Source organism: Pezoporus wallicus, unplaced genomic scaffold, assembly GCF_028554395.1.
Source record: "Pezoporus wallicus isolate ANWC-B61680 ecotype Strahan unplaced genomic scaffold, APGP_CSIRO_Pwel_v1 scaffold_6446, whole genome shotgun sequence".
Taxonomy (NCBI): Eukaryota; Metazoa; Chordata; class Aves; order Psittaciformes; family Psittacidae; genus Pezoporus; species Pezoporus wallicus.
The window spans coordinates 100133-123658 of NW_026636264.1; the positions used below are offsets into that span (position 1 = coordinate 100133).

Below are 23526 nucleotides of genomic sequence, written 5' to 3' on the forward strand. Positions count from 1 at the left end.
GGTTCGCTTAACTATTTTAATCCCTTTTAAATGTTAAGGTAAAGATAATCCCACCCAGGTTATATTAAGCTAAAAATATAGATGTGTTTGTGTACTCATGGATCTGTCATGCATTTAATCTGAATGTCTTCAAAAGATTTTAGATCTTGCATTACAAAATGTACACTGAGAATTCAGTGACAAGCACCACATGTGTGTGTTTCCACTCATCAGTAAAAAAAGGTATCTTTCTACTTTGCCTGGCAAAATAACCACTCTTCATTCTTGTTATCTGGGGGATCACTCAGCGTATCTGTTCAGCACTGATACTTTTCTGTTCTGTAGCTTCTGATAACATGCCTGTCTGTAGCTGGAAGTGACATGAACTGAATTTGGTTTCACTGCATGTACAGCAGCAAATATACCTGTCGTGGTGTATTTATACAGTGTGGGCATACGCTGCATAAATAATACCTGCAGTTCTAGTTGTGTGGAGGGTTTTTTTCAGACTTTGAAATTCATTTTGACTGATGGCTGCTGACTTATCTACTGACTGTAGCTCTCCTACTTTTTGCAGGGAAAATATCTTTCCAGTGAAGCAAAAGTGAAGGTGATTCAGTGATGGTAAAAAGGAGAATGAGCAGCACAGCTTGTCTCTGCACTTGACCTGAGCTGTCTTGCCATGTAAGCAGAAAAAGAGAATCTGTGGGAAAATTAACACCAAAGTGAGCAGTAATGCAGAATTTGGGGTTACTGGAGTGTGAAATGAAACTGTTACAGTTCTTTCTTCTTTAGTAAGGGATGTATGCTGTCAACTAGCAAAATGCTGTAGAAGTGTAATGCTTTCTAAGTCATATTTTGAAAAGTTGGAAAAGCTGTGGAGGCAGGAAATGTTCAGAACTAAGTGTCACGCTATTGTGAAGCGAAAGATACTTGATGATGAACTTTTGGGCATAGCTTGTCGTGTTACCTCCTGCAGATGATCAGAACCATACGGATTTCACAACAGGTGTCGTTTGTCTCTAAGTAAGTCTCAAGTTTGGGGAAGGCAACTTACTTCTCGCAGTAATGTCAACATTGTGCTGGGATTTTTATTTCTCTTTGCCTCGAAGGGTCAAAGAGGAAAGATTTCTGTTTTAGCTGCAGTACTGACTGAGGATAAAGAAGATGGTTTGTTCTGAAGTGTTGCTATAAGTGAGGCCACGCATGCCTGAAAACAAGCTAAGCAGGTGAAGTTAAAATGCAGGAGGGAAGGGACTTCACTAGAATTCGCCCACACATGTTAGGAGCAGTTGCTATCCCATATGTGCTGTGTTTCAGGTGATGTCCTACTTAGCCACCCCTGCAGCTTGACCATACAGTTGAATCTGCAGTGGTGACTCTGTGGGGTCCTTTGGGGGCATGAGAGTCCTTCCGCTTGCTTCTGCTCCAGAGGAAGTGATTGAATTCACCACGGTTACAGCAAAGCATCCTTTAGGGATTTCTTTGCCAGGGCTCAGTTGCTGCTGGTACAAATCTGGTTAGCATTCTGCTTATAATTGAACTTATTTTACATATTTTATATATATAAAATCAATTTCTGTATATAAATGAAAGCAGTATAAAAAGGAGAAAAACCAAACCCTGAAACCCAGTACTTTCAGCAGTTTTTCTCTTTTCTTTCTTTTCAGATCTTAACTTAGAAATCCTTCCAAATTTAGCTCTAACATTAAACATTTTTTTATGGAAGACTGAAGTTGAAATAGAGTAGGTAAAGACATAAAAATCTGGTACAATATGTTTTTACTAAATTATTGTTCAATTCTGTAGTTTTTGCTTTTACTTCTTAGTTACAGAGTAACTTTATTCTTGTGCTGTCAGCAGTTTTAGCAGTGAGGAGCTTCAGTAATGTGTTGTTCTTTAAATGGAAGATGCTTACAAATTTATTTATTATGAATATTGATAATAGAAAATGTCATGAACAATTTACGGGTTTTATTTGGGGGATTTTCACATAAACCGCCAAAACAAAAGTTTGGAAAACAGTAAATCAATGATGGGAAAATAATAACATTTATAAGACAGGAAGAGTTATTTTCTTAATTTTCCATCTGCTCAGTAGGTGCATATAGAAAAACAGACACTGGATTGATTGCTGCTGTCGTGGTAAATTTTTTCTGTAGTCCAGAGATTCAGTTCTGTCCTTATTTAATAAAAAACTTACTCAGTTTTCTGACTGAAAATTAGCCTCCTTCTGAAATTTGAAATGAAATGGAAGCAGTCAAAAAAGATGGACTAACCAATCATTTAATCAGATATTAAACCTGTATTTAAATATATTTAAATAATCATTATTTATAAAATTGCAGTTAAATAGAGTATTTTTTCCAATAAAGAGCATTCTCAGTCTTAACATGAATTGGAGAGGATTAGGATTTAATAAAGTGAATTACCGTTTTCTGTTTGAGGGGGAAAAAATGTTTTCCCCCAAGGTTTTGCTTTTAAAACTGTCATCTTTCTTCCCACATGTTCTCAAATACATTCTGCATTGTTTTAAAACAACTCTAATCTTTAATGCAATTATCTGTAAACTTCCTTTGTTTACTGAGGGATTTTTTTCAGATTATCAAATCATTTTATATACAAATCCTCCTTTTCTTGGTGCATACTGTAAGTCTCCATTGCATGCCTGAGGCAGTGCCCCAAATGAAGCCGACTGACATCAATTATTGATGATTATTCTCTGCACGCTGGAAAGAGAAATTGAGTCTCTGGCCTTGATTCGTGGTTTGTTTCAAACAGAGGGTAATGAGAGTAGATGCAGGGAGACACCGGAGTGTGTGCATTGATTCTCAGCATAAGCATGGACAAGTTACTTAAGAGTATATGGGATAGGGAAGAGAAAATAATTGAAGTTCTCGTGGGGTTTTAAAGAACTTGGTCAATGTTTTCCTGGTATCCATACACCAGTATGAGAGAAGCTATTTTCTCTCACCTTGTCAGTGATATTTCATTATACTGGGGCATGGAATAGCACTTAACAGGGGAGAAGAGCCCTTCCATCCCAATTCCCCATTCCACCTAAGTGCAGCCTGATAGGATTTGCTCTGACTCCATCAGACTTCACAAGCTAAAATTGTACTCCATATTTCTCATGTGCCAGTAACTTCCAGTGAGGTATTTTAAGTGTGAAATCAGGCAGCCTAACGTTGAAAATATGCTTGTGCCTCCCTCATGCTGCTCCCTTCTGTGCCCGTCCTTTGCATGGAACTGGGCTGCTGGGAAGAAAACCTGAACAGAAACCAGTAACTGGTTTACAGAACAGGTTCAGGAGGGGTGGAGAAAACTGACAGGCAGTGGGTAAGCTCTGAAGTGGCATTTCTTACTTATTTTTAAAATGAGCTTGCAATCTGAATCGTTATGTTTTACCATGGCTACATGTACTTTGTCATGTTGTCTTTTTTATTTAAAAATGCGTTATTTATGCAACAGTTGGCAGCAACTGTATCTTTAGTAAAACTCTTACTGCTCATGGAGTTTTAAAAGGAGCTGGCAATACTGCCTGAGCTAGGAGACAGCTTAGAGAAAACTTCATTATCCCATGAAAGAAAAGTAGCCTGTTTGGTTTTTTTCTGAAGGAAAAAGTGATCAGTGTGAGGTGTCCCTGCTTATGGCAGGGGGGTTGGAGCTAGGTGATCTTAAGGCCCTTTCCAACCCTAACTGTTCTGTGATTCTATGATCAGTGAGGATTTGGGTCCAGCCAGGTTTCCCCTACCACAAGTTCTTTCCAATGCAGGCAGCCTCTTGCAGGTCCACTGGATTTCCCTGTAAAGCTTTCACTCTTGGGTGTTGTTTTGGCAAGCTGTCTTAAGTCTTTCTGAAGAACAGACAAAAGAAGGGAAATACAGATCTTCTTAAAACCCAGTGTGGAATTTCTTGGGACAGAACAAGCTCTGCAGGAACATGAGGATTTCTCGTGTTTGAAATTATCAGAATCTTGTAGGGGAGAAGGTCAGGTGTGAATACAGGAGCCTGATGTTTTGCCATTGGGGCTGTCCCTCCATCCTCTGAATGCAGGAGTTCAAATGCCAGATGTCATGAGGGAAGTAAGAAGTAAGCAAAAGAGGATGCATCTTCGAAGGACGAATCAGTGTGGTGAGAGCTTCCTTTGCTGGCAAAAGCCTGAGTAAGCAGGTGTGGCTGGCAGCATGCCCCGAAGGTTAATGCAGTCGGTCACCAAGCCTGAGGGGGAGGCGAAGCCCTCTGTCTGCTGGGGTTCTCAAGAAGGATGCTCTGAAAAAGCTTCTGTCTGCTGCCTCTCATTTCACCTTGATCTGTGGGAGAAATGAATGGTAGCTAGGACAGAGACATCAAAAGGCTAAAAATAAAATAAAATCAATATATATAATATCATGGCATTTAGAACTCTGTTGTTTCCTTTGGTGGGCTCCAAGCAGCCCAGGACCAGTGTTTCATTTCTCCTGCAGCTCAGTGTCCACAGAAACTTCCATGCGCCCTCCCATCCGCCCAAGCTGCCCACTGCCCTAGCTGAGGTTTTATGGTGCCTCTGAGGCTATTCCTGGATGTCAAGTCGATATGGGAGAAATACTGCCAAATTTTTTTAATGCTAATGCAGGAGAGGTCTAGCTGAACACAGACAGTGATATTGTTAATTTTCCAGGCTGTTGCTATCTTACTCTCAGCTGTCCCTAGGCATCCTCACCATTTTATGTTTCCTCTCTAATGGCATGAGCCAGGATGTTGTAGTATCAAAAATCAAATGTACCAGAAAATATAATAAATATAAATATAATAAATTAGAGTCTGGCTGGCAGAGTAATTGAAGAATAAAATGAATTTTAAACACCACCAGACTGCGTTATGAACTGATTGATATGCACAAAATGCACCAGAGGAGTGTGACTTCGTGTAGATTTACTATTGATGTAGCATTTCCTAGATTGCTACTGGTAATAAAGAAATGAAAAGAGGTTGAACTTTTGCGTTAGTACCGCAGCATAATATTGCAGCGAAGGAGAAGTACTGTTCTAGATACACTGCAGAGTAATTCAGGAAGAAAAATTTTCTCAGTGCTTTACTTATTTATTTATTTAAGAGCTTTGCATGTATTTAGCAATTCCAGAGTTTATAAAGCCACAAAGTGAATGCAGCCTTTGGCACAGAAAGAGCTAAATTTGTCCTCAACTCCTAATGTAATTCTTCCTCTCAATTCAGAAAATTGAATTTAAGGACATTTGGTGTCCTTAAGGAATTCTAAGGTGGTTTGCCAGGTTGTTTTTACGGCAGATAGTCTGCATATTTTGTTTGAATAATTTTCTTGTATTTATTATTTCAGTAAACCCGCGTAACACACATACATAAGACTTGTAAAAATAACTCTCTAGTTGTGATACTAGTGGAGATATTGGGAGATGGCATAGGAAGTTCTGGTCTTGTGAGCCAGAAGTTACCTTGGCTGAGCCCTGAAAGCTGAGCATCCGTGTTCTCCTGGTCTGTTGAAATGCGAAATGAGATAGTGCTGGTGAAAGCCTTCCTGATGGTTGCTCTTAAAAACAGAAGCTATGGTGTCGTGGTTTAAACCCAGTCAGGTAACTCGTTCACTCACTTCCCCCCCTTCTTTCTGTCCCCCTACTCCCGGAGGGACGGAGAGGAGAATGGAAAAGAATGCAACTCCCACGGGTTGAGATAAGAACAGTTTAGTAACTAAGGTATAACACAAATCACTACTGCTACCACCAATAATAACAATGATAAAGGAAATAGCAAGGGAAGAGAATACAACACCTCACCACCAGCTGACCGATAACTCGCCCCCCCAGCCCGACCAAGCACCAACCGATACCTCCTCCAACCCTGCAGTCTCCCAGCCCTTCCGGCTAACTCTCCGTTACATCCCGGGCATGACGTGCTGTGGTATGGAATACCTCTTTGGTCAGTTTGGGTCAGGTGTCCTGTCTCTGCTTCCTCCTGGCCTCCCCTCCTCCCTGTCAGAGCATGAGGCTCACAAAGTCCTTGGCCAAACCAAAACATCATTGTTATCAGCTCTGTTCCTGAGCTGAAAGTCAAAACACAGCACTGCACCAGCTACCAAGAAGGAGAAAAATGACTGCTACTGCTGAACCCAGGACATATGGAAAAGCCTGTGAAACAGAAAGAGGCAGTAGCAGGTAGTTGCTAAAAGATAATAAATGTTGCTTGAGCTGCTTCATTGAAGAATCTGAGCAGGCTTTGTGAAAACGGGTCTTACGCAGAGGTGTTGGTATTGAGGTCGTCTTGCTGCTGATATGCAGAGAAACCTGAAAAACACTTTTGGCCATACTTTATTTTTTATTCATCCTAATTTTGAGAATGCAAGGGAAATTTTTTAAGGAAGAGATTTTTTGAGGCAATAATCCAAGCTCAAGGCAAGACTTCCACTCTGAAATTATGTTCTGTGGTGAAATGCCAGTGAATGGAAGGGGCTGTTCAATGGTAGAAATCAAATATAAGTCTTCTTTGGTGGCAGGGAGGGGAGAAGGGCAAATCCCTGATATTACTGCACTGAAAGAATCTAATTTTGTAGTGATAAGCAGTATGATTTTTTAAAGTGAGTCCTTTTAAGTTTAAAGTTTCATTTAAACACGAAATGATATTATTTTCATTATTCTTGTAACATTGAAATAAGGCTTTCTACCAGGAATAGTAATGAAATACATTTGATTTTTAAACTAATTTTATAAAATAATGAAAAAACATAGCTCTTGTGAGTTAAATACTGGACTATATACAGTAAGATTTAGGATTATTAAACTAATTCAAAGTGCTGTTAAATCCCTTGATTTAGATTATTTCACTGTGTCACTGTCTAATGGAAGCAGAAATTAATCTAGAAGATATAACAAATAAGCTACTTGCACCCCCAGTGTAATATTGAAAATTAATTGTTTTTCTGTATGTATTTTGATCACATTGGAAAACAGCTCTGTGTTCAGTCGCACAGTAACATGCCTAAGACTCCTTTAAGGATGGATACCTAAAGGGTTATTGAAAAGGAACACAAAGGTGCTGTTGTTTGGGTATAGGGCACAGGTGGTACTGGGGACCTGCCAATTTCTGATGTGAATGCTCTGAAAGAGTTAACACATGAAAGCTCAAAGACTTAAAAAAAGAATTGCAAAAATTGTTAGAGGCTGCTTTGTGGTATTTATACAAGAAGCCTTCTTTCCTCATCTAATTGCTAAATAAACCATAGTGCATAAAAGTAATGGGAACTTTCATCAGTTTAAAGACATGTTTGCATATCTGGTGATATCACTGACAGGCAGCTAATACAGCTAGGTAGGCCTGGTAGTGCTAGAGATTGAGTAAATATAAACACTTAAGGATGGGAAGCGCTCAGAACAGTAAACGTGACTAGCTAAAACCAGTAAGTAAAGATATCACTGTCAGATGCAAAATTGCAGAAATGTGTATTTAATGTGAACACCCAAAGTAATTGACTCAGCTAGATATGTTGTACAGTGATGCTGTTGGGATCAGCACTTAATGATGCAACTTAAGGAACACTTTTCCTGTAGTAGGTGGGCAGGGAGTCAGTGCTGTGTAAATCATTGATGTCATCCCACGGCTGCTAATACAGGGGATTTGTGAGACCAGAGATCCTGAGACCAACATGTGAGGCAGACATATCCATCCTTGGCTTCCACTGCTGCTGTGGTCGCAGACCACTGAGGTTCTTTTTGTGTTATGTTGTTGAGTCCTGTAAGGAAAGCCTGTTAGTCTGTCAGTCTTCTTTCTGGTGGAGACTGCTATGCTTGAGGATTCTCTTCAGTCTGTTATTTTTAATTATGTATGCCCCAGAGCAGGTATAAATGAATGCTACTAGTGTGTCCTTTAGATGGGGAGATGGGCAACTCATAAATTCAGATGTTGCTCTGTTTCATGTTCAGTCAAATAGACTTTGATGGGTGTAATGTAGCAGCACAAAGGCATTTTGAGTTTTGTGAATGCAGGAAGGAATATTAATTCAGTTCAACTTTATTCCTGAAAAGCCCAGTGAAAAAAAAAAAAGAGTTTATCACATACGTTGTTACGTTGTTTTCCTACTTTAGTAAGAGCTAATTCTCTTCAGCTTTAATACAGGATGTAGTAGCTGAAAGGAAGATTTTCCTTTCAGGAAGCTGAAAAGAAAAAGGTGAGAAACTGCAAAGTGAGTTTGTAAGATCATCAACCGAAGTATTTCCTGGGGCTTACATAGGATCCCTTTGGATGAAAGGGGGAGAACTACAGGTACAAGCTAAGTCCCTGCATGAGGTAATAGTTTGTTTGAAGTGGCATACCAATAAAATTGCTTTTTTTTTTCCTCCCACCTCTTCCATGGTGGGTGGGTATGGAAGAGGGTATGGAAAAAGCCCATCAAAAATGTTTGTAAAGGTTAAGACCTTTATAGTTGTCAGTGACTTTGGGGTTCTTAGGTAAAGGCATCAAATAAGTGGAGTACACACGCTATAGTTATATTATACCATGGGTACTATGTCATTCTGTCGCACCTCACAAACTTAAAAATGTCATGAATTCAAGATGTGTTTCCTTGTATTTATGCAATTGCTCAGCTAAATGAACAGGACATTTTCAATTACAAGGTGCCATTACATTTGTGTGTTCTTGTCATTTATGAAATCAGTGGGTGGTTAATTAAATTGCTCCTTTGGACTCTTCTGAAGGATATGTATTAATTACATTTTAGTGGTGGTATGCATATTTCTCAACTTTTTAATGAGGGTAAAAGTTGCTTACCTCTTCCTTCAGAAATACATGTTGGTTTTGTTTTGTTTTTCTTGAGGTTATATAATATTTTATGGTGGGTTTTTCTTTCTTTCCAATAAAACATCATTATTTAACTGCTCCTTGCAACATGTGGCATCATTATTTGAAATCAGAACTTAAAATCTTAATTTTCCTGCTGCAAAGCACTGCTAACCCTACTAAATCTGTGCGTCAAATCCTATGTTGATGGAGTGAATAGGTTCTTCATTCAGGAGGAGAATAGGCTTCCTTCAGCCATTTGGCCTTTTAAAGACATGGCTCCTGAATCTCACTGCCTTCATCAGTAGTGAGACCAGTGCTGGTGTTCGGGAGTGAGGAGGGAACCTTGCAGCAGCAGGGCTGGGCAGCAGCTTTGCTCTTACCCCCTTTGCAGTGTGGCATTTCACCACACCGTTTCACAGTACTGCCAAGATCCTCATGTTAAAATGTTGGTATCTTAGCAAATGCCATTTCCAGCTATGACTTAATGACACTTGTGTGCCAAAGGAATGTGTAGTATCGATGTGTTGACAGAGGAATGCTGTACCAGGATTGGTTTGTATTGGTTCTCTAGCTGAAATGGTGTATTAGATGCAAATGCTCAAACCCAAAGAAAGCACCCCGTAAATATCCTCAACATCGTAATTTTAGTGCCATTGGAAATATCTCTAGCAGAGGTCAAAAGTTTCCATAGCTCTCTCTAGGCCTTTGAAATACCATCACAGGTTTCATCTCATGGGAAGGAGCAGAATGGGCCTTTCTTCTGACTGGACAATTTATTTAACTGGTCTGTTGTCCTCACCAGGGGTGATGTTTCATCTAGGCCATGCAGCTGTCCTGTGAACCAGACATCAGTCCTCTTCATTAGACTGTTTATCCAAGCCCGTTTGTTTAAGGCCAAGAGAAGAGCAGTCAGGAAAAATAGTTTTGGTACTTTTTCAGATGTGTAATTTACTTTGCAATCATGTTTTCTCAAGTGGAGGGTGATATAAAGACCGCCCTGAAGTCTTCTGAAGCATCCACTGAGACCTCAGCCTGAACCCTTTGCTGCGGGGGCGTACGTGTCTACTACTGATTTATGGTCTTGTTTGTAGGTTTAGGTTTTCCTTTCATCCACTTCATGGGACTAAGTAAGTGAAGGGAGAGGATGGTGTCTTGAAAGATATAGTGGTTATCACATTTAGCTGCCCATAGACTCTCCTGCGTGTCATTTGCTTTATAATGCAGTATAATGGCAAAATAATACTTAAGTATTCAATTTGAAGTGGAGTTACTGAATTCCAATATACTGGAGGATAGTGGCTTGTAGTTTGAGTCTGCAAACATGCAGTATACCTAGTACTCAAAATGCAGGAAGCTAGTTAATTTAAAAGAAATCCAGAATACTGGTTGTTTGGTTGTTGTTTTTTTTTAAACTACTTTTTTAAGTGACACAAGCAGAGTAATTTCAGGATGTAAAACTGACTTTCAGCACTGAATACCCCTCTAGATACTGAATTATAAAGCTATATAAAACCTGAGAGTTTTACAGAAAGTATGTGCAGTTTCAACATTTCCTTTATATTTTTTTAAAGCAGAATTTTCTTAAAGAGGGGAGGGGAGGAAAGAAAAATAATGTTTTTTAATGCAATTGTGGGTTGTTTTTTCTTGAAAACATGTTGCTTTGCATAATATTCACAGCACATGGAGAGCATGACAGAGACTGTGTGTTGTAAAAACACCGTGTATGTGGAGTTATTGTAAGTATTTCTGTGTGTGATACCCACACATGCTTGGCGGGTGTGCTTAAAAAACTGTGATGTGCTTGATGTAGTAGCACCGTTTCATTATGCATTCAGGAGAGATTTGTGGCGACATGTTAGCCTGCGGTTAATTTTAGTGTTAGGTTTAGGATTTGAAAAGCACACAGTGTAAGAGAGCACCTGCTGATCTTTTACGCTGGCTCCAGCTCCGGTTAGTATTTACTGAGCCGCAGTTATTAGGGCTTTGCTCTCATTTGTGCGAGGTTAGGTGATTAGGTGAATTTACTGCTGTAAGTAAATCAAACCCCAAGAGCTGCTTAGTGGTTATTTGAGGGGCCTGTCCTGTTTTAATTACCCACCGGTGAATTAATCTGTGTATGCTGGCATGCTGACAGCCTTTTTCCTTGAAGTTCCTCGTTGCCATGTGATATCCCCTCTTCCCAGAACAACAGTATATTCTTCTTTTCCTGTGTGTTGGGCAGGTAAGCTGTGCTCCCTTCTCACTTCTGTGGGATGGAACGGTAAGAAATACAGACTAGAAAGATGATGAAGGGAAGGGGCTGTTGTGCTCTGTGCTGCAGGTTTTGTAATACATCCTCAGTGCCAGCTGCCGAGGAATCATACCTGGGTGTTTCCGGGGCTCCGCTTTGCTTTTTAAAGGCGCTGCTCTTCACAGGCTGGGTGCCGAGTGTTTAATTGCAGGCTAGACCCTGTGACAGGAATTACAAACCAGAAACGATGGGAATGCTTTTGATACGGCTCATTTCAAATACGTAGGCTATTCTAACCTGAAGTGTAAAGTGAGTCTCTCTTGAATTAGCTGCTTTGTGTTTTTTTTAAAAGATACATATATATATATATACACATATATATGTGTGTGTGTGTGTGTATATATATATATATATATATATTAATTTCTCTTTCCAGGTTTTTTCCTAAATTGTACAGTTCTCTGATATGTTGTATTTAACAGGTTGATGCTTTGCAAAATGTTGTGGTCAGGAATCTTAAATTTCTCTTGCATGAGTACAAAGGCTTTTTCTGGTGATCTGCATGTATGCATATGAATTTTTACAGGTTAAGATTTTAGCTCTGCTCAGTTGTAAAATTTAACTTTAAAAGCACATTTCATGATCTACATGAGATTTCTGACATCCATCAGAAGGTGAGAAAGAAGGTGAAGTGAAATGAAACATTTTTGCTGATACAAGCAGAGGTCAGTATATTCTGGCTGATATTAAACCAACATCCTCCTTTCTCTTGGCTATCTGTATTTTATAAATGCATGAGATGTGTATCGAGAGGATGGCTGGGAAATAAGCTCTTAAATGTGAAAGCTCTTTGGTCTCCTAGGATACGTATGTAGTAATAGTTGTACAGTTATCCATAAGGTTTTCCAGTAGGCATCCTAGAAACCCTGGTAAACTTCCAGGTAGCCTTTATAACCACCTTGCAAAAAAAGGCTTCTCATTTTGTTGAGCATTGTGCAGGGCATGCAACTTTATGTAAAACAAGTCCTTTGGTTCAAACTACTTTAAAAGCAAAAAGGGATGATTATACTTCTGAAAAACAGGATGAAAAGCAGAATATCAGTTGTGCATTTGTTTCTTCTTTTTACTAAATCATTTGCTTTCAGGATTTCTTGGTAGAAAAATAGAAGTTAAGAGCTGTAGAGTGTAGGTATTTCGAAACAAGTGTACTTAAAGTTTTCAAGTGGAAATGTGAAATGTTTTCCCAGAAAAATAATTCGTATTTTGCTGTTTTTGCAGGCTTTGGGGAGGGGAAGGAGGGAGAGAGAAAAATGGGAGAGCAAAATGAGGCATTAGGTCTGTGTGTTAGGAGGGGTTTTAAGTGACAATTTGAAATTGTTGGTAAGGGTTCAGTGGTTTTGTTTGTGTATTTTCTTACCCTGAGCATGCTATGTGCCAGTGTTTACAATAATTGTTTGGGACAGGGTTTTATAGCTAGTTCATTGCACGCTTTGACCCCCTATTTGCAGCTAAAATAGGAATCTCTGAGCCAAAGCATCCCCTCGGGCACAGTCACAAGTCTGAAGGGAGTCTGGAGGGCACAGGAGAATGTGGGTCTCCAGCCAGCCGGAGCCCCAGCAGACCTGCTGTTCCGAAATCAGGCATCCAAAAAAATCCATCTTGTATTGCATGTGGGGAAGGCTGCAGTGATTTGTTTTCATTTACTTAGTAAAAAAAAAAAACCAACCACAAAGACTCATTGTAAACCCTTTTAGCTTTATATTTACTTCAATTTAGTAGTAGGTATTGGCTGAAGCTAAAGCAACACAACATGCTTTAGCAAGAAAATAAGTGTCAGTTCAGAAACTAACCTTGATGAAACTTTATGTTCAGTTAAACTGGTCTGTATGGACAAGCAGTGAGTCACAGTTCATATATTTCCACTTCTGACATTTATAAAGGGACATGTATGGAAATGGCTCTTTTTTGCCAAAGTGTGCTATATTACTGCAGTAGCTTCCTAGTGTAACTTCTTGGTTCTTTTAAAGGTTTCACCTTTTCCATCTTAAAATTGTTCGGCTAGGATGGCCTTTTCAGGACTCTTTCCTTTTCCCTGTATGTTTCCTTTACATTCACTCAATATATGGAAGCAGATTAGTTGCTTGGGATTGTATTGTTTCTGTGTTCTCATCCCATCTGACTGATAATAAGAGACAGTGTTGCTCAAAGTCTGCTGCTTTTAAAGTAAGATGTCTCCTTTGAATGAAAATCTCATCATGCTGTTGACCACACTCCTAGTTTTCGGATTGCACGCAGAAGGGACAGGATGAAAGCTTTTAATTGCCCTGTTTGCCCACCTCTTGCAGGTGAATTTCTGACTAATTCCTTGAATCCCTGTTGCTGCTGATGGGAGCAGAGAAGCTTCAAAGTATGTGATTTCCAATACTCCATCTGCTATATGCTAGTGCCATTGTATTAAGCTAACCTGCCCTAATCAACACAACTGCCATTACTGTTTCTTCTGTGTGAAGGGTAGGCAGGGGTCTACAGCAGCACTTGGGGTCCCATCATCTTAGTGCACAGCACTGCTCCCCTTTCATGAAAAAGAGATAAATCCCATGGGAACGTGAATCTTTATCTCAGAGACAGCATAATCTGTTGGGTTTGTTTATATGGCTTCCAGTGCAGTAGCAGCATTGTCTGCGATGGTTTCTGGCTCTTGGACAACATAACAATTAAAAAAAAAAAAGAGGTTTATAAACTTTAAAAAAAGTTTCATCTGAGTGTCTGGCATAAAACATGTGAAAGTGTTTAGCATGGGTTAGGTTACAAAAGTATGGAAATAAGCAAGAGTTTGAATTTTTTATGTCTGTGTACCTAACCTAACTTGTTCAGAAGTGCTTGGTTTGGGAAAATGAGCATTGTGGTTAGGGAGTGCAAAGAAGATGGGTACTCTGACGCCTGAATCATCTGTCTCTTAGAGAACTTTATCCAAAAGCACTGCTAATGAAGTAATGCCCTTCAAAGCAAGACTGGTATTTTCAGTGCTAGCTCATAAGGGTTGAATACATAGAATAAATGAGGAAGTTAAAATTGTATCATCCCCCACAAAATCTCACATGCAAAATTTCGGCGTGCTGAGAAGAGATTGGACAGGGAGGAGGAGGAGAAGGTTGGCTCCTTCCCAATGTAGTATGCTTCTGTCAGCCTCTATTGCTGGAACCATTTTGACCGCGGATACAGAAAAGTGGTGCCTGAAGTTAGGAATCTGAACGTCCTACCTGGTGGGGCTTTTCAGATCATCTCTCCTTTCCCACTGTCTTCCCAAAATGTGGTGAACCAGAATTCCCTACTGATGTGAGTAAATGTCTTCTGTATCTTGCAAATTCATGATGAAGTATCTGAGAACTGAAATGCATTTTTCTTTCTTAATGCTAGATCTTTGTTTTCCTAACAGCTCTGTTTTTGTTTGCTAGGTGAGCTTACCAGTTAGAGCCTGGATGGTTCCCCATCCCAGCAAACTCATCCTGACCCATCTCCCTGTTTGGTTGTAGAAGTAGCCTTCTCTGAGCACTTAACCCTCTTGTACTTTTACTGGCCAATTTTATTCTAGTTTATTTCTTTATAACTATATTAATATATCTGTTATAGATAATTTCTGCATATGGCTACCAGTTTGGTGTTTCACATACTTGCATGTCTTTAGTATTTTTTTTATTCCTTTGACATTATTTTAATTTGTACTACTCCCTTTGAAGGATCTTCCATTTGTCTGCCTTTGGTTAGGAATCTTGGGTTTTTTTAAACAAAGAGAACAAGACTACCAAGGAAAGCAGCCAGAAATGCTGTAACGGCAGTTCAGTACTCACTCCTCCACATTATTCATTCTGCAAGGGAGAGGTAGAAGATTGCTTCTTAATATTTAGCTCCTATCACTCATTTGAGAATACATACCAGGACCTGTTGACCTACTGTGTGTTACCTATGCATCTTTGCTAACATTTTCACTTGAATCTTAAAGGACTGTTTTTCAACAGTTCTCCTACTGAAGTACTTTCTTCATGAGAGCGCTAACAAGATTCAGGGCACACGCTGCAGCAGCCAAACTTTGCAGCTCAGGCAGATAAATAACTGCCTGGTAAAAGCCTTCCTATCAAATAGGTGCTCAAATTCTACTTCTTAAATATATATATGTGTGTATGTATATATGTATTTAACATGAACTCATAAACAGCCGCAAATACAGGGGATAGAGAAATGTGTTAGAAGTGTGGGAGTTTTTTGTTGGCTTTTTTTTTTTATTCAACAGACATCGTCTCTTTTCTTGGTGGCTGTGGAATTACAAGGGTTGAACTGGAGAATATATAATTCCTAAAGCTGGACTAAAAGCAAATGCAGTGCTGTCTCTTTCCATATTCTTTGTCTCTGTCAAATCTGTCCAACCAGACTTGACTTTACATAGTCAATGTCCACTTCCCTTTCTGAATCCTGTCTGGAGGCCCCAGGTCAAGTACTAGTCTACTGTGTATGTAAAAACCTGTTTACATACAAAATATTTAAATGTTTTTTATTTAAGATAATATTTGTATATTTAAGACTGCAGCTTCTAGATCCAGCATGTTCTTGTTATGTAAATTCTGATGATGTGTGAAGTTATTTACTTTCAGGATCTGTGAAGAGTACATCTGATGTACAGTACATGTACATACAGAGAATGTAAGCAGAAGGTCTTAAAGGTTTTACCTTCTGACAAGCATCCTACAAAATATTATGGGGGTATTTTGTATGCGTATGAAAGAGCATGAGGACTGATTGCACTCTGCCTTTTCTGTGTGCTCAAAGCTCAGTCAGGCAGCAGGCTGTGAAAATAACCTTTTTACAAACATCAGAAAGAAAGGTCTCACTGGAAGTTAGGTGGAAATTAAGGTAGGTACAGCAGCAAAAAGAAATATCTTCAGCAGAGTTAACAGAGAGAGGAACAGCCATCACCCTGAAGCATTACAAGTGAAAGAACTTGTGGAGTTAATTCAAGTGACAGCTAGCGGGTGGCATCCTAACATCATTCCCAGGCACAGGTAGGGACTACTCAAGAATGGCAGTGCTTTCATGACAAGTCACCTTCCTGCCTAGGGGTGGCTGGAGCCAGCACAGCTTTCTCTGCTCCCTGATTGCCCTGGGCTGCAGACCAAGCAGGGTAGTTGTGCAGGTGGACCAGTCACTGCATGCGGTACCTCTGCTCACGAGCAAGTAACGTCTCCTGGATAATTTTGTCTGCATGTAGGTAGTTAAACACTTTTGACTGGAGGCCTGAAGGGTTTTATTTTCCTTTTTGGAGAGTCCCCATGCAGTGGCATTAGTTTTCTTCCATTAGGAAGAAAATAAGCAGTCTTTAGGCAGAGCACACCAGTTTAGGGGGTTGCCTTAGCTCTTCAAGTGATGCTCCTGAGCTGCTGTCATGCTGTTTGACCTTTGGTTGATGCTGGAGGCTGAAGCTGCAAACCTTCTGTCTAGACCATCCTCTACATCATTTCAGCTGTGCTGTCAGGTTTCTTCTTCTGGCCATGGGTTCCTCACAACTGATGGGCACTTGCTTCCATGGAGGACTCTGCTTTCCTGCGGAACAAGGACAGCATGTGTCTTACCATTTATCTGAGTCATCTCTAATGTGTGTCATCTTCGCTTCATCTTGCACAGATCTTAGAAATCCTTGTTTTGAGAGAGGTTGTCCATTTTGTTAGCTTGGTAGGGGGTAGCTTCATTTTTTTCATTATATTTTTGAGCTAAAGAACTGCCTAATAACACCATAGTTTACCTTTCAAAATAGCTTTCCACCATCACTTGGGTTGTGGTTAATGGGGGAAACCAGCTGTAACACGTTAGGCAAGGTAGCGCATGCCTGAAGGAAGAGAAGGGGCTGGTGTTTCTCCCTGAAAAGTTAGTCCTGTGATTTAACTACCTAGAAAGTGCTTTCATCCTTCTTTCCACCCCTCCACCCCCAGTTTCTCTCTGTCATCAAAGCCATTTTGTGATTAATCCAAGTGTTGTCTCCCTGAATTTTCTCCATGTACACCTGTAGCGATGGGGGCTGGTGATACAGAAGAGCATAAAAAGGGAACATAGCTCACCGCTTCCTTATTTTCTTTGCATTGCTTCAGCTCCTTAAAATCTGAATTAATCAAATGAAATTCTCTTTGTGCATATCCAGGAATGAGCTACGTTTAATCTAGTTAAGTGTTTTCTGTTCATCCACGAAAGTCCCCATTTCATGGCAAAGTGTGCAGGGGAGGGCTTTCCAGAAGGTTTAGCATCTTGATGGACAGCTTTCTGCTGCCTTCATCACTCCGAACAGAAAGGGTGGCACATATGGCAAGGGCTGGTGGACAGATTGCACTGCAGAAAATAACCATGGTGGATACGCAAATGTTTTACTCTTTCTTGCCTTTCTCCTGTGCTCCATCCGTGAGAAGAAAGCGTCACTAATTGCCTCCTTATGTGGATTTTTGGCTTTTGGGGTAGTGTTTTTTGCTCTCTCTGGATATAAAACCCCACCTGTTACAGCAGCAGGAATGAGGTATGGCTTTTGTCACTCTCTTTGCGCTAGGAAAGAGATTTAGCTTTGGCTCTACTGATAGGTAAGTGTGGGTTATTTTCACTTACATTTCATTTTGCTGTTCTAGATATTTTTTTTCACTGCTGCAAAAATCCAAAAATGGGTTTAGGAGCTTGAAGGAGGTTTCATGCAGATATTTTTATATATGCTCAGGCCTCAAAGTTGCAAACCTGCTTGGTTGTTGGGAGACCTGGGATCATCTTGTCATCTCATGTTTGGGGGGGGGTCCTGTGGTGGGGTGGCTTCTGACACCGAGAAACAGGGCCTTCTCTTTCCACTTAGAAGAAAATCGAATGTACCTGCAGAAAATCAGATGTACCCACAGCAAATGGATTTTCTTGCAAATTGTAAAGGCAGCCCCCACTTCTGTTGAGGAGCAGGATGGCAGAGAAGGGCAAATACATGTCAATGAGGCTTTGAGTAGGGTGGGTAGAAGTGGCTGCTGTGCCTGCAGAGGAAAGGATGCAAGTTCAAGTTCATTCTTCTCCAGCGTTCAGGCTTCCTGCAGGTCAGGAGAGTGGCTCAGCCATCCAAACCTGGGTAGCTCTCATCTAGCTTGGCTTGTGTGTCTGTCTTCTTCCTTTTAGAGCGCTCCTGTTGTTTAGTAGCAATATGCAGAGTTTAATCTTTAGATGCGTAGATGTATCTTCGTTAAAGATTCATACTCTTGTCTCCTTTTCTTCTATTCTGAGATGATTTATCAGATGGAACTCTGTATTTTTTATAAAGAATGGGTATTTCATTGCAGAGACCTCCATAGGGTCACAGTTGTCATCTTCCCTGTTCAAGGCCGATTTGACTATAGTAAAGCTATTTTAATCTTCTGGTCCCAAAATAGAAGCTATTCCATTTGTGTCATAGAAAATGGCTGTCGGATGATCTTTCTGTGTTTGAACAGAACCGTCTGTCCATTTATTTTATCTCTGGGCACTGTGTCCTCTTTCCCTCTGTCACCCCCTGAGGTTGTTCATGCCTGGGCTTGAGGTGCTGGTTTGGAGCAGCAGGCATCATCATCTTCTTTCCTAAGGTCGGATGGTCTTGTGCTTCCTCTCTGTTTATGTCTCTTTGCTCCTCCCTGGTGGGATGGTTGCTTAGACCCCTTATATGTCAGGACTCAGGGCAGAGCAGAGGTTCTTCCTGCCGGTCCTCTTATTGGGCCATGTCTCTTGCATCTGATCTACAGCGGCGGCCCTTAATGTTGTGATGGTAATTAAAGCCCATAGCCCCCTGTTGCCATGGAAACACAGCACTCCACAAATACTGAACACAACTTACGGTTCTATTAATTTTCCCAAACACTCCTTATTCACCAGATTTAAGCAGGGGTTTGTTTCGCAGCCTGGAAAAACATGGTACTCCAGGAGTACCCAGCAAGGGGAATGTGTGTGCCTATCTGTTTTAAGATACTGCATGTAAAAACCCACATCCCTGTGGTGAGGAAGGAAAACTATCACCTGTGACCTGTTGCCTTTGTGGTGGTGATGCCACATCAACATCTGGTGTAGGGCTGACACCTTGCTGGGTGGGTGTTGCTTTGATGGAGCAGAAGGATAAACATAGAGGCAAAAACATAGTCTGCGGAGAGATGGTTTTACTGCAAGGCCAGAGTTGCCTGATTGTGGTTCAGTGGAACAAAGTCACCATTCAGGCAAAATATTATTTAGTTCGAATATAAAAATTCCATTCATTCAGCTGAATGACTTAAGAAAACGTGGAAAAGACCTGGTCATTGGCACAAGAAATAGGTGTACTGGATAACTGGCATGCAGCGACAGTGTGGCTGCAGCATTAGCAGAAAGCTCTCCCAGTTTAATTCTGTTCTCTGCCCATCTCTCGTAGTCTTTTTCCTGACTTTCAGCTGCCAGATGCCATCTTTTGACAACATTATCAGTTGTCTGCATTTTCAAAAGACCAAGAGTCTAACAGGATTGCTGCCTCAAACTTGGACTAGAATCGAATTGGGGTTTGGTGTTTGAAGACAGTGCAGCCCTCAGATATTGGTATAATTAACATGGATATTGTAAAGTCACTACAAGTTGCTAGTTCTGCTTCACTTGTTTGCTGTATGGCTTTAATATTAAAGCAGAGATTGTATCTAATGAGCTAGGTCACGCTCATTGGAAAATGTGGAATAACACTTTTCCCCTCTAGTGCTGTGTGTCAGCTATTTATTCTCATCATGCTTTTTATTACAGTTTCTGCTATCTTTTATTCTTGCACTTGAGCTAGGGTCTGCTTTGAAAACAGTTATGAATCATCAGTCTGGTGCTGTAATTCCTGTGAAGGATACTGGACTGGTAACTAAGGGCTACTGTTTAATTGCTTATGATGGGTTTTAAGCAGCGGATGTAGCCACTTTCTAGGTTCCTTCTCCTGGAGCTTGCATCGATCCATTCCTGGCTGCTAAGAGATCCTGTTCACAGCACTGGTGTTTGAACAAGGCAGGGGGTTTGGGTACCCTGACATCATTCTTGGCTGGTGTGGGAGCTCAGGTGCCATGGCCATGGAGAATGCACCTCAATAATCCTGTGACATTTTAAAACTAAGCTAGCCTTTCCTGAAATCTGGACTGATGAGTGTACTGTTGTTCAGAGTTATTGATCGATAGATGTTATGTGTTGCCTTACAAGCTCAAATCTGTCTGACCAGGAATGGGCTGCCGGAGTTTAGGGTCTTATGAAACCTCCACCATAGCTGTAACAATTTCTTTCCATGCCCTCCCTTTCCCCACTGTGGAAGGTAGGAAAGGGGTATGATGAAGCATTCCTGTGCCTCCGGAATGAGAAGCAACCAGCACCCATTAGCCTTGAATTGAGAGGAAATACAGGTGGACATTTTCCCACCTGCAGTTGGTTTAAGCTACACAGTGGAAATTAAACATTGATTCAGTGTTTAGATAAATTGTGGTGGGAAAATGTCCATTCTGGCATACAGAGTTATTATCCACAGAACTGAGAGATCTGCATCCTAGGTTTTGGGATAAGGGATACCTGAGTTGAGCAAAGGAACAGGGGTGTCATTCATCAGAGGGTTTTTTTGACCTTTGTTTTTGATTGAGGAAATTGCAGAGGATAGTAAGCAAAATAGGAAATTGTGGTATATAAAGATAAGTTTTAGTTTGTTAGGTATTTTCCTGGTTGGTTGCTTCTGAGGCATAGTCAGGTTTTTTGGTACAAGTTTGAACAGTCACTTAAGGACTCTAAATCTCTGGGATTTTAATAAAAGAATTTAAAAATAAATTACTTAAATCTGAGAGCAATCATTGCAGAGCACATATTTCCATTAATTTCAAACTGAAGCTAGTGTTATTTGTGACTTATGTAAAAAAAGACAACCATAGCAAAAAGGCCAAGTTCCTGCTACAGTTACAGTTTACTTGTGCTTTGGGTTTTTCTTCTTCAGTGCCCATTCAGACAGAAGGAATAAACATAATGAATCCAGATGTAGGTATAAATCCTGACATCTTATGCTTCCATAAAAATGTGTCAAGCTTCTCTAAGTTGAATCAGTAAGTCAGAGCTAGTGGAGGCCTACGGACAAGGCTAGCTTTTCCAGCCTAAAATAGCTCTCATGCACACTCCACTTCAGAAGATGAAATAGGAATTTGCACAGTTGGGTGTCCAGTCTTGCCCACTTCCCAAGTGGACTGTGTTTTAAAACTGAAAGCAGGGCACCACCTGTACTGTTTGGCTGTTGTAATGAAGTCCCGGGAGAATGATTTCTTAGGGAATTACATGACTTGAATAACAGGCCTGGTGGGCTCTTCTACTCTCATTATATTTTTAATAGTTTTGACTATTTTTCTTGTTTACAGCTCTCCTGAGATGATATCATCCTGTGGAGCTGCTCACCTGCTATGATAAGAGATACAGAAAATAATGTAAGGGATGCATAAAGAGGGTTGAAGAAAGGTGTTATAAATGACAGTGCTCCGGTATTGTGGGTTTCAAGGATATAGTTCTTTACATCAGTGAAACGTCTGCCATCCCAGTTGTTGCTCAGACCACAGATACTGTGTCTGTGGACTTTGTAAATCAGTTGATATTTTGTACTGGGAGCAGCCTGTAAAAAGGCTCGGCAATACAAATCCTGGTGACTGATTCCTCAGTTATGGAACAGCTTCCTCCAAATGCAGCACAGCAATGAAGGAAGCAGGCAGCAGTGTGAAAGTGGTGGAATCTTGATGGGCTTTTTCTGGGTGATGGTAGTAGGTGGCTTGTTTTTAGTTTTTTAATCTTAATGTTGTAATACACGATCTGTTTTTCCTGCAGCTCTGCTGGCAGTGAGGTGGTGGAAGGGTGGTCACGTCAGCTGTGGAAAAGGTGGTGGTTAGTTTATAGGGTATTTATTGATGTTTAAGCTAACAGGGCAGTGGTAGACCTGGGGAGCAGCTAGAGGTGGTGTCAACCACCAGCAGAAACAGCCTGCAGTGGGTCCTCCACAAAAAAGCACAGCCTGAGGGCGCTTGTCCCTGCATTTGCAGCAGGGATGGGGCAGTGGTAGGAACAAGTCTGCTCACCACTTTTGGTGGTGGGCAGCAGTGACTGCCTGTGTCTCACTGAGGACAAATTCTTGTGATTTCAGTAAACAGAGCTTGTCTCTGCATAGACGTTTCCTAAGAAAGAAGGCTTGTCATGATAATGGGAACGTGGCAGTGAAAGCCTGATCACTCAGTAACTTTTCTTACTTTACTTTTTGTTCCAAATTTATAATAAGCTGTTCGAAAAAAGTTTTCAACTCTCAATAGGGTTTAGTTACAGCCTTCTAAAAGAGTGGTACAGTTATCTTTGTAGCAAGTAGATAGTTGAAGTGTCTCATGTATTTACTGTATAACACTGCCTGGTGCTCTGAAGAGACTGTCATGTGAGCCAGGTAACGTTCAAAGGATATAAATGCTAGAAGCCTTCAAGAAGGTGAATTCAGGATGCTCACTGTCAAGGGTCTGTAACTGCAGTGCATAGAATGGTTCCTGAGGTTTTCCATAGCCTTGCTGATGTAGGACTCGCTCTTTTCTTGGGACCTTGGTTACTTGGAGAAGGAGCAGGAGTCCTGGTCATAGTCAATAGTAGGGGTGGGTCTAGCATTTTGTCAATGCACTCTTAAAATGGCTTTCTCTGCCAGTTCTGCATGTCCCTTTCCTCTGACCTGATGGCTGGTATTGCAGGTACCCCTAAGTACCGTATGACATGAGCCATGTGTTCCTCTCCCGGTGTTCTATAAGCAGCAAAATAATTTGGTAAAGTCACAAATTAATGCAGTGTTTTTCTAGAGCGTTTATCTGATTTATATTGCATTACATAAAGAACAGCCATTAGATGAGTCTCATCCCTTCTGTGTTAATCCAGCAGCATGAAGGCAGAGCGAGAGTGCTGCGGGTTGAGCATGAGGGCCCCATGTGTCTCTCTCTTCTTATCTGCTCTCCAATCTTTGAACTCTTACATAATACATTTAAGACTGGGTTTTGAGTAATCTCTCTTGGGGTCTCATTTTGCATTCTTAGTCTCTAGTAACAAAGAACTGCTGTGTTCTTCCTTCGTGGAAATCCTTTCCAGAAGGTGCACATTATCTACTACAAGTCAGGACGATGAGCATCAATTTCCATGGCAGAATAGAATCCTGGATTACAAATTACTATTTAATCCTTTTTGCGTCAATGGGTATAACAATCCTTGTAAAATGGGCTCTAAGTCTTGTGCTTGGCTGTGTGAGGTTAAGGCGCAAAAAACAAAACAGAGGTTCTCTTGAAAACTAAGACCTAGTGAAATGCATGTGTTCTGCATGAATTTCAGAACATATTTATGACTACGTTTCAGAAGCTAAAAGTAAAGATGATGGGCTGGTACCTAGACTAGCAGTTTTCATTGCTCCGTATGTTTGCTACTACTCTGGGAAAATACAGCAAGTGTGTGTCTCGAGTGTTGCTTACTCAACTGCAAGAAGG

General features: G+C 40.6%; 1 protein-coding gene across 4 annotated transcripts in view; it reads left to right on the forward strand.

Moving 5' to 3' along the window:
* Positions 1 to 519: 519 nt before the first annotated feature.
* Positions 520 to 23526, forward strand: part of LNX2 (ligand of numb-protein X 2) — a 46695-nt gene continuing 23688 nt past the window's right edge. The window contains exon 1 of one of the 4 annotated variants that reach the window (XM_057399558.1): positions 520 to 1005. The gene's annotated coding sequence lies outside the window, so the exon portion shown is untranslated. Of the gene's footprint in view, positions 1006 to 14161; positions 14333 to 21852; positions 21908 to 22798; positions 22822 to 23526 lie in introns of those variants that run through there. The other 3 variants (XM_057399561.1, XM_057399559.1, XM_057399560.1) reach the window with 3 other exon arrangements.